At 31.2% G+C, this 10,026-nt stretch overlaps 1 long non-coding RNA gene across 1 annotated transcript; it reads right to left on the bottom strand.

Moving 5' to 3' along the window:
* Window positions 1–4,994: 4,994 nt before the first annotated feature.
* Window positions 4,995–7,529, bottom strand: LOC134719524 (uncharacterized). The gene is made up of 3 exons (XR_010107609.1): window positions 7,477–7,529; window positions 6,690–6,771; window positions 4,995–5,035 (listed from the first exon to the last, which is right to left on the bottom strand). It is a non-coding gene; the product is annotated as an uncharacterized LOC134719524 (long non-coding RNA).
* Window positions 7,530–10,026: the final 2,497 nt, after the last annotated feature.

Raw genomic sequence — 10,026 nt, 5'->3', positions numbered from 1 at the left:
AGTTCAACTACTTTGACTAAGTTAACAGATAAACATTTACAATGAAATACAGAAAAAGGGTCGCCGACACCGTCTCGAAAACCTTGACAAGAAATTGTTTGTCACGGTTTTTGTCAACGAACTGTACAGTGATTATTTCAAAACGCACAACGAACGCGACACATTTGATGGAACGAACAATACAGTCAGAGAAAATTTATTTTGTATGATATTGCGTTTATTCTAAGTTCTAGGGCACATTTGAAGGCACGTATTAATTCAATGTATAGTTATTTAGTATTGCTTAAGGTATTAATACTCTAAGGTGTATGCACGAAAAGATATTCAGCATTATTTACATCGTAAACCGTATGAAATTGCGCCATGTCTGTGCGTTTTGCATCTAGCAGTTTAATCAAACGTTTTATACAATATCTAAAACTTACAACAACTGTATTATTGAATAAAGATACTAACATGCTCATTGACATATTTATATATATACTGCAGCTGTGCTATTTGAGCAGTCAAATTGCATTGACCGTATATTCATATGTCATATACAGTCACTGACCGTATATCACCTTGTTTATGACGTTGACAATGCGTTTCCGTAGAGTTTTATTTATGACGTCAATAAAACATACAGATTCGCAGAAATTTTACGTCGTCCGCTTCAAATTTAAAAATGATGTTTTTTACCCTAAATATTTCATTTAGAACAGTTTTAAGAGCTGCAGCATATAAAGAATAACCATACATTGTCTCGAAATATCAATCAGTTATTTGTACTCGGCTCGAAACAGGTAAAAATGCTCGGCACAGCCTCGCTTTTACCTGTTTCTAAGCCTCGTACAAATAACATTGATATTTCGAGACAATGTATGGTTATTCTATATATACTGAAATAAGTTCTAGAGAGGCTTTCAAAGTTATTGTCATCCCAAATGTTGTCCTGATTATCGCTTCGAACGCGTCAACGTCCGGATTCATTTGTATCGGGGTTATACGGGGTGAAAATATACGCATACATTAACATGAGTAATTCTAATGCAATTTTTTTGAATCAATGAATCTGATTGGATGACAGTAAGTGTAAAATTCTCTATCTCCTTGTCTGTAACTAAGGAGGCCGACATTTTGAATTGCTGAAGTAAAAAAACGCCCGGTATTAATGTTTGACGCCGTAAGCATACCTATGACGTCACCAAGTGTAGGGAACAAAGAAGATAACATCTTTTCGCGGAATTTTCTTTCATGAAGATTTTACAACGAATAAATGATTGAAATTTAATTATGAACTTGTTCTGCATTATAATAGTGATAACTGTATTGTATTTGAAGCTTTAAGGACGTCCATCGGTAGTTTTACTGTCGCAAATTTAGTTAACCTGGCGACGCGGAGCGGAGCGAGGTAAACTTGTATTTGCGACGGTAAAACTACCGATGGACGTCCGCAAAAACTTCAAATACAATACATTTATCTCTTAAGTGTAATAATAGCAAAACTATTTTCATTACCTGAGCCAAACAATCCAACACCAGAACCTAGTTTACTGTCACAACTGTTAGCAAAGAGTTGATCATAGGTTTGTTTCGAATGTGCTTTGCTACCTTCAAAATAAGGGCATGCATTGAGACATACTACATGTGTCTATCCAATATCAAAGTCCTTTGTTGATTTGATTTTAGCATAATGTTGCTAAATCAAAAGCTGATTTGTTTCTATACTGGTTTTTTTTACGAAGATAAAATAAAATTTTTTTTATTGAGGATTTTTCAATGGAGAAAATTTACAAACTTGAAAGGAAGAATTAATTTTAAATCGAACAAATGGAAGTTTTTAATGACCTTGACTGGCTATACAGCCCTTGCAAGGTGGTTATAAAATTGAACGATTCTAACGAATGCCTATTGGAGGAATTTTGTTTCCATGTTATTCAAACATTAATTAATCATTTACATTGAAGCGTTGGTTTTCTTGTTTACACTAGTCATTTTGAGGCCATATAGAGCCTGCTGTTCTGTGTAATCTAAAGCTCAATGTTGAAGGCCATTTGTTACTTGGATGGAGAGTTGTCTTATTCGTACTAATACGCATCTTTTTGTATCTTCGGTTTGTTAATTGTTTAGATATATTATTGACATCTTACTTATTCAATATGAAAATATACGGATGGATTAACATGATCGACGGAATTTAGAGCTGTCAAAGCAATAGCTTCCATCCTTATGTTTTCGGGACTTTTATTTTTCATCCACATAATATAAGAATTAAACCTTACCATGCTGACAGGATTTTTTCCAGAGGGTTTTAAATTTATTTCAATAAAAGACTTTAGCAGAAAGTCAGTTTTAATACGTTTTATATTTCACATGGAGACACCACGTTCACAAGGCAACACGAGCCCAAACAAACACTAGGGGTGATCTAAAGTGCTGCGGAAGGGAGGCAGATCCTGCTCCACATGTGGTACCTATCGTGTTACTAATGTTATAACAAACCCAGTTAATAGTCTTATTTGGTAGGTCACATTCATGAAAGAAAATGGGATTGTAGTTATGATGTAAGGAAAATATCCGAAATCATTTGTGAAACGGTAATTCCATAACGGTCATCCAACTCGTGATGGCGTCCATAAAATTTACGTAGGGATGATTTCAAATTCACCATTTGGAACTCATGGTTTAAAAGCTTCCTTGTGAGTAGCAACACTCTATCAAGAAAATCATTATAGGAAATGCAAGCACGGAAATATCGTATCAATTGAGAGATATATACCCCATATGCAGGTGCTGTTGGAATATTGCAAGCACGGAAATATTGTATCAATTGAGAGATATATACCCCATATGCAGGTGCTGCTGGAATATTTTTTTTGAATGAAACTTTAATTGATCATAATAAGATAAAGTACTTTACTTTCTATACCGTGTTCTTATCATAGTCATAAACTTATACTTCCCTTAATAATTTAATTCATTTTTATTTAGATCTTCTAAATCAATTTTTCGCATATTTACTTTTTATGATTCGTCTACATTTACAGAGGCTGTAAATAAAGCAGGTATAATAAGTTATCCAAGTACTTTTTAAATCCAAACATTCATTGAATAGGCGATAGTTTCATGTTTTTAGGTTAAATATCTGAATATCTTGTTTGATTTAAATACTGATTTTGAAGAGATGCTCTACTTGTAGTTTAAAACGAAATTTCAAGTATACACGTTTCATATACCAATAAATAAGATTAACCAGTTTCATTCCATTTTTAAAAAGACCTTATCCAATTAAAATTTCCGTTCTTTCAATAAAATACAATAAACACTAATTTGCATTTTCTTATACATCACTGGGTTTGATATAAAGCTGTTATGGTAACGTCATCGGTCTCAATACTACACAATTTGGAATCCATGATTCATGATTAAGAAAAAGTCCACTAATGCCTAACATGTCTATATGAACTCTTTGTAACCCTTCTTATTTCAGGGAGACTGATTTACAAGTTTATATTAAATCTAAGTGACAATCTATTGATAAACTATAGTATGTCGTACCTTCATACACATCCCTTTTAGTAACATGATATGCTTGTTGCTTCTTAAATGCGTTGAATGAGTTATCTTGAGAAAAAAAAATAGATGATAAAACAATTGTGTTAGAGTTGCAAAAAATAAATATACAATAAGATTTACATGTAACATAACACAATAAAACTACTTTCGTTTCTATTTGTTATTGAAGTTCTTGGGTTGATTAACAAGAATCACATTATTGTCTTTGTCTGAGAAAGGATTGCACACAGTTACACATACCGATCTTTTCGTATTCTAAGGCAGACTGGATAGTAGGTAATTTCCTTTATTAAGAATGTTTAAGAAATTACATCGACTAAAGCAAATGCTACATGAGAGTCGCGCTAATAGCCATTCTTAAGTATTTAATGTGTGTCGGATATAAGTACTCGAACCTTTAAAAATATTATCCCTGATCATCTGTTATCCAAATATCAAGGCACGTTGTTCAGTAGTTCCAGAGTTTGATGTGACTTACCATTTGTTAGACCAACGGCTTTAGGAGCTGAAAGGATTTTTATCTTCTCTCCTAAAGTGAATGTAACTAAAGTTTTAAAATCGAATATATCTCTTTGTGTATTTGCCTTCATAAAGGTATAGTTTGCTTACACTGAGTGTCCCCTTTTAACCAAATAACAACTATTTTAATGAAATTTTTGTGTATTAATAATTTTATTGGCTAAAAGTTGCCGTCAAATCCACAGTTGGCCAGGCGTTACTAAGGAGAAACCCGACATTTTGAATTGATTGATTCAACAAATGTTCAGTGGCAACAATAACATTGAAATAAAACAACACCTTTCTCGAATTCGCCGTTTTAATTTTGTTTTATCCGAATTTGAATCGTAGAGGTATGACGGATTTTTTTTGCATGAAAACCCCTATCAATACTAAAATAGAATAGAAATGTAACCATGGTAAATAAAGGCAACAGTAGTATACCGCTGTTTAAAACTCATTAAATTCATGGACAAAAAACAAAATCGGGGTAACAAACTACAGTGTCAATGATTGTATCTAGAATGTGATCAAATGTTATATCATGATCATTATCAGGAATGATTATTTCATCTTGGTATTTTGAAGGAAATTAATCGGTTACAATAGATATCAAATACAATATTGCAGGATTTAATGCGTGCTAGTTTGCAAAGTCACAGTACACAGAAAGACATGCATCAATATTCGTACATATGTCTTTACCCTTGTTCCTTTAAAACGAGGAGAAGCAACAACGTAAAAATTTTTAGATCTTTTTGTTCGATCATTCGGTTGAAAATACATTACTTATCCAGAGACGTACTTTCTCTTTAAGTGATACATAACTGCACTTCATTGGTTGATCCATCTTAGCTTTAATTAAAATGCAGTATTTTAAAAAAAAAATTTGTTCCACTATATCAAATTTTAAATGAATTTCAAATGAACAATTTATAAAAACCTTCAGAATCTGTACCTGCGGAAGTTTTCTTCTCATCTACAATAGTGTGACATACATTAGCATATTTTACTGTCAACATTACATATGGTGACATGAATTAGCATATTTTACTGTCAACATTACATATGGTGACATGAATTAGCATATTTTACTGTCAACATTACATATGGTGACATGAATTAGCATATTTTCTGTTAAAATTACATATTGTGACATGAATCAGCATATTTTACTGTCAACATTACATATGGTGACATGAATTAGCATATTTTCTGTTAAAATTACATATTGTGACATGAATCAGCATATTTTACTGTGAACATTACATATGGTGACATGAATTAGCATATTTTCTGTTAAAATTACATATTGTGACATGAATCAGCATATTTTACTGTTAACATTACATAAGGTGATATGAATTAGCATATTTTACTGTTAACATTATATATTGTGACATAAATTAGCATATTGTACTATTAAAATTACATATTGTGACACAAATAAGTATATTCTACTGTTGAGGTGAAATACCACCAAATCATGGTTCGTCACATCCGGTTGCATACGAAAGTAGGCCTAAAAAATATTCCCTTGAATTTGACAGTTGTAGAAAATCAACCCTGCATTTCAATGCACTTAAATTTTTCGTAAATATGTATGTTTGATGTATGAAAGCATCATTATTTTTTATTTGACGGTCTTATAAAATATTTTGGAACGTTAAGATTACATAGTTACCAAAGCAGGTAACCAGTAAATAAAGTGTAAAAATTGGCTTGTTTACTTCCGGTGATGGTTACTTTCTTATATGCGATGAAATGTAGTGTTAATTTTTTACTGTATCACTGGAAAGGATTAAACTTAATACATGCAAAGTATTTCTTTGGTTGAAATAAAGGTAAATACTGTACATATTTTTTAAAAAAGTGCCAATTTAACAAAAACTAATAGGAAAAAAATTAATGGTGGTATTACACCTTAACCATGTTAACATTACATATTATGACATGCATTAAGATATTTTACGGTTAAAATTACATATTTTGAAATGAATTAGCCTATTTTACTGTTAACATCACATATTGTTATTATATAATTACCTTAAACTTGTTAAAGCATTATGTAACAACTTTGCATGGATAAAATAACAGACTGTTCATGAATGAAAGCAGATCCTGCGCAAGACAACCTTTCTAACAACACCACAACATTAGACATTTTTTTCAAAGATCAATCTGTCATATGCATCGTTTGCAAACTTCAAAAATGTCAAAGATCTGGTTAAGAAAAGCTTATCTAAGAAATTTAGAGAGGAAGTCGCTGTTACTGGCCTCCTTTTTGTTATTTGCACCAAATCAAATATTTAATAGCATCATAACACAAGCTGGAAAAAAGGGGTACATATTCGAAACTGTTTTTGCACATGTTATCTAAATATTCAAAACTGTCGGATTAATTTAAATCAATTCATGTGTCAATTAAATTGAAGTTTATACGATTGTGAAGTGAGAGGCGTATCTACTTATAAACTTATGTATAACTCATAAACAAATGACGGGACTTTCTGTTTTGAATTTGTCTTTAAGAGTTTGGTATTTTTGTTATCTCATTTCTAAATATGCGTGAATACTGAGCGCCTTATAAGTTATGTGTTTTTTATAGTTATCACTAACTGTTTATTATTTACCTTTAAGTGTTGTATTCTTTCTGTTTTCCGACATCAGTATGAAACAGCAATTCCAAATTTAAGTAGGCTCCTTTACTGCAGACTTTATAAATGAAATTACATTATTAAAGTTTTATAATATAATGCTTTGTTTGGAAGAGTTTTAACAGCTTTTAATAGAAGCTTAAAGTAACGCTATGAAAAATAGAAGTCATCATGCAGGGGGATAATAATTTTACCTTCTTGACATATTGGGAAATCCGACCCATTTCAAAAGGCTGCGTCTGAGAATTTATATATTTTTGTGACCATATGTTTTACCCATGTCAACATATGTATTGGCCTTTTATGTCAAGTGGTAGATATTTTAGCAAAGCATTACGTATTAATGAGCTATAAATATTACACATCTGTCTTTTATGAACTTGTTTTATGAAAATGTTTTATCAGTAGAAACACCGAACATTCATTGTTTATATGAACGACACATTTTATTATTATAGGCACATGTAATTGTGTATTGAAAAATTATGGTATGCAAGAATAAATTAATGCAAAAAAAGTATAATTAGTATTCGTTCATGGCTTAAAACATATGTATTATTTCTTCTATGCGTTACATGTTTTGAACGTTTAACAAAGCGCAGAGTAACTTATTTATATATTACAATCATCTTTAACTGAACCTGATAAGAAAAACATGCGAACGGAGGAATAGACCAGAAAACATATTACCCCATACTGTCATAGTCGTGGTATAAACATTTCAAAAAAATTGTTTGTTTCATATTATATTGTTTACACCTACCTTATTTAAAACGATAAAAATAGAACGTCAAAGTCCAAATAACAACATTAACGATTATCTTTGAAATGTTTATTTTATACATGTCGTAATTTATCTTATCTGAGATACATTAAATTTCGCGCCATTTTCTTTGTTTATAATTACTAACCTTTAGACACGAATGGATCAGTTATCTTAAAGAAGACAAGTTTTAGCTTTCTAAAAAGCTATGAATGCTTCTCTCTAAACTAATTTAAGGTTATATGTGTGCATGTGGTTTTTATACGCCCGTCAAAATTTTGACGTGACGTATTATGGTATACAAATGTCCGGTGTCCGTCCGTCCGTCTGTCTGTCTGTCTGTCCGTCCGTCTGTCTGTCTGTCCGTCCGTCTGTCTGTCTGGCGTAAACATGTCGCACCGTAACTTGAGAACGACTTATCCAAATTTCATGAAACTTAATATAGTTGTTTCTTATGATGGTCAAATGATCTGTATACTTTTTGGTTAAAATAAGATTAAAACTTTTTGAGTTACGGCACTTTGTAACTAAAACAGGGGTGTGTATTTTTTCACATGTCGCACCGTATCTCAAAAACGATTCTTGATTATGACTTAAAACTTCAAACACTTCTTAGTTATATTAATCTTAATATCTGTATACTTTTTGGTGATGATTCAAAATTTTATTTTTAAGTTATTGAGTATTTTGTAAAAAAGGGGGAGGTTTTTTTTACATGTTGCACAATATCTCAAAAACGATTTATGAATATTGCTTAAAACTTTACACATGTCTTTGTTATATTAATCTGAAGATCTGTTTATTTTTTGGTGATGATTCAAAATTTCATTTTTGAGTCATTGAGTATTTTGTAAAAAGGGGGGAGTTTTTTTTTTACATGTTGTGCCGTATCTTAAAAACAATTTATGATTATTGCTTAAAACTTTACACACTTCTTTGTTATATTAATCTAAAGATCTGTATACTTTTTGGTGATGATTCAAAACTTTATTTTGGAGTTATTGAGTAGTTTGTTAAACGGGAGGTTTTTTTTACATGTCGCGCCGTATCTCAAAAATAATTTATGATTATTGCTTAAAACTTTACACTTTTCCTTGTTATATTAATCTTAAGATCTGTATACTTTTTGGTTTTGATTCAAAATTTTATTTTAGTGATATTTATTTTTTTGTAAAAAAAAACAGGGTTGGGGGTTTCACATGTCCCGCCGTGTCTCAAAAACAATATATGGTTATTGCTTAAAACTTTCTCAGAAACTATTTATGACTATTGCATAAAACTTCCACACAAGACGTCGGGCGTATCATGCGCTCATAGCGCAGCTGTTTATTAAATTAGTATTGAAATGTGGTAGTTTTAGATATTGATTGATTTAAAATGGATATACTTTAAGATTGTGCGTTATACACCCATGCTTTTTAAAAAAAATACATTTCTTGTTGAAAATTAATATCATTATTAATTTAGACGCGACTTTTGATGTGTGCCTTTCTGGAGGTGTGTCTATATTGTCAGAAGTTATAAAATACAGATAATGCTTTTTTGTACACAAAGCATAGGAACAATTTTTATCAAAACAATTCGCGCAAATTGCAGCGTAACAAAGCAATTAAACACGTATTAGTAATTGATATTTATATATTGAAGTTATCTGTGAAATGCATGCATAATAACACGAACATGAATTAATGAAATTTGATCGGAATTGTAAAACACACAGTTAATTTTCCGGCATTTGATGTCTTATTCTGGACAAGAATATTCTGTAATTCTTTTTCTCATTTAATTGCCAATAGCTGATAGCGCATTGTACCGTATCCTCAATAACTTTTGTTACATTCGTAATTAATCGGGTCTTTACCCAACCATGCATTTTGGCATTTAGTCTCCAATGAAACAATACTTTTAGAGAAAACGGTACTATTTATTCCGCTATAGGCGACAAGAATAACATTTTCTAAATTTACCAGTTTTTATAATAAAAACCTGAATAAAACAGCTATGTGTGGTGTTTTGTACTTTATTACTGTATTCTTAAAATTAAAGTCAAATAGTACATGTATCATGACCAATTGTCAACAGAGCTTGTTTGTGTTATCCATGCCCACCGTCATTTTGCACCAAATTTATGAAACTTTACAAGCCTTTTCGAATAATTCTCCAGAAAATATTTCAATAGGTTTTAAAATTTATATTACAAATTTACACAATGCAGTTATTCATAGATAGATAAGAAAATATATATTGTACCCTTACATCCAACCACAGCGATCCTAAGTTGACTTTCCTCACCTGGCTTGGGTACCTAAAAGTCCAACCTAATGCTGGGAAAAAGTAATACTACCGTTAATTTTCCCTATCCTGTGACACAAAGTTATAAAGAATTCTTATGACATCATCAATGCAATACTAGGTTATTGTGGAAACCTTGACTATAATTAATACTTGTATATCCCCATTACTTGAAGAAATATGGATAATTTTATGTCCCCACCCCTACATCCTGATTTACCGCTTTCTCTACTTCTTTTAGATAAGGCTTAGCAAACA

Source organism: Mytilus trossulus, chromosome 5 (genome assembly GCF_036588685.1).
Source record: "Mytilus trossulus isolate FHL-02 chromosome 5, PNRI_Mtr1.1.1.hap1, whole genome shotgun sequence".
Lineage (NCBI taxonomy): Eukaryota > Metazoa > Mollusca > Bivalvia > Mytilida > Mytilidae > Mytilus > Mytilus trossulus.
Note: the sequence above shows the minus strand (reverse complement) of the source record. Positions and strands in the feature narration are given on the sequence as shown.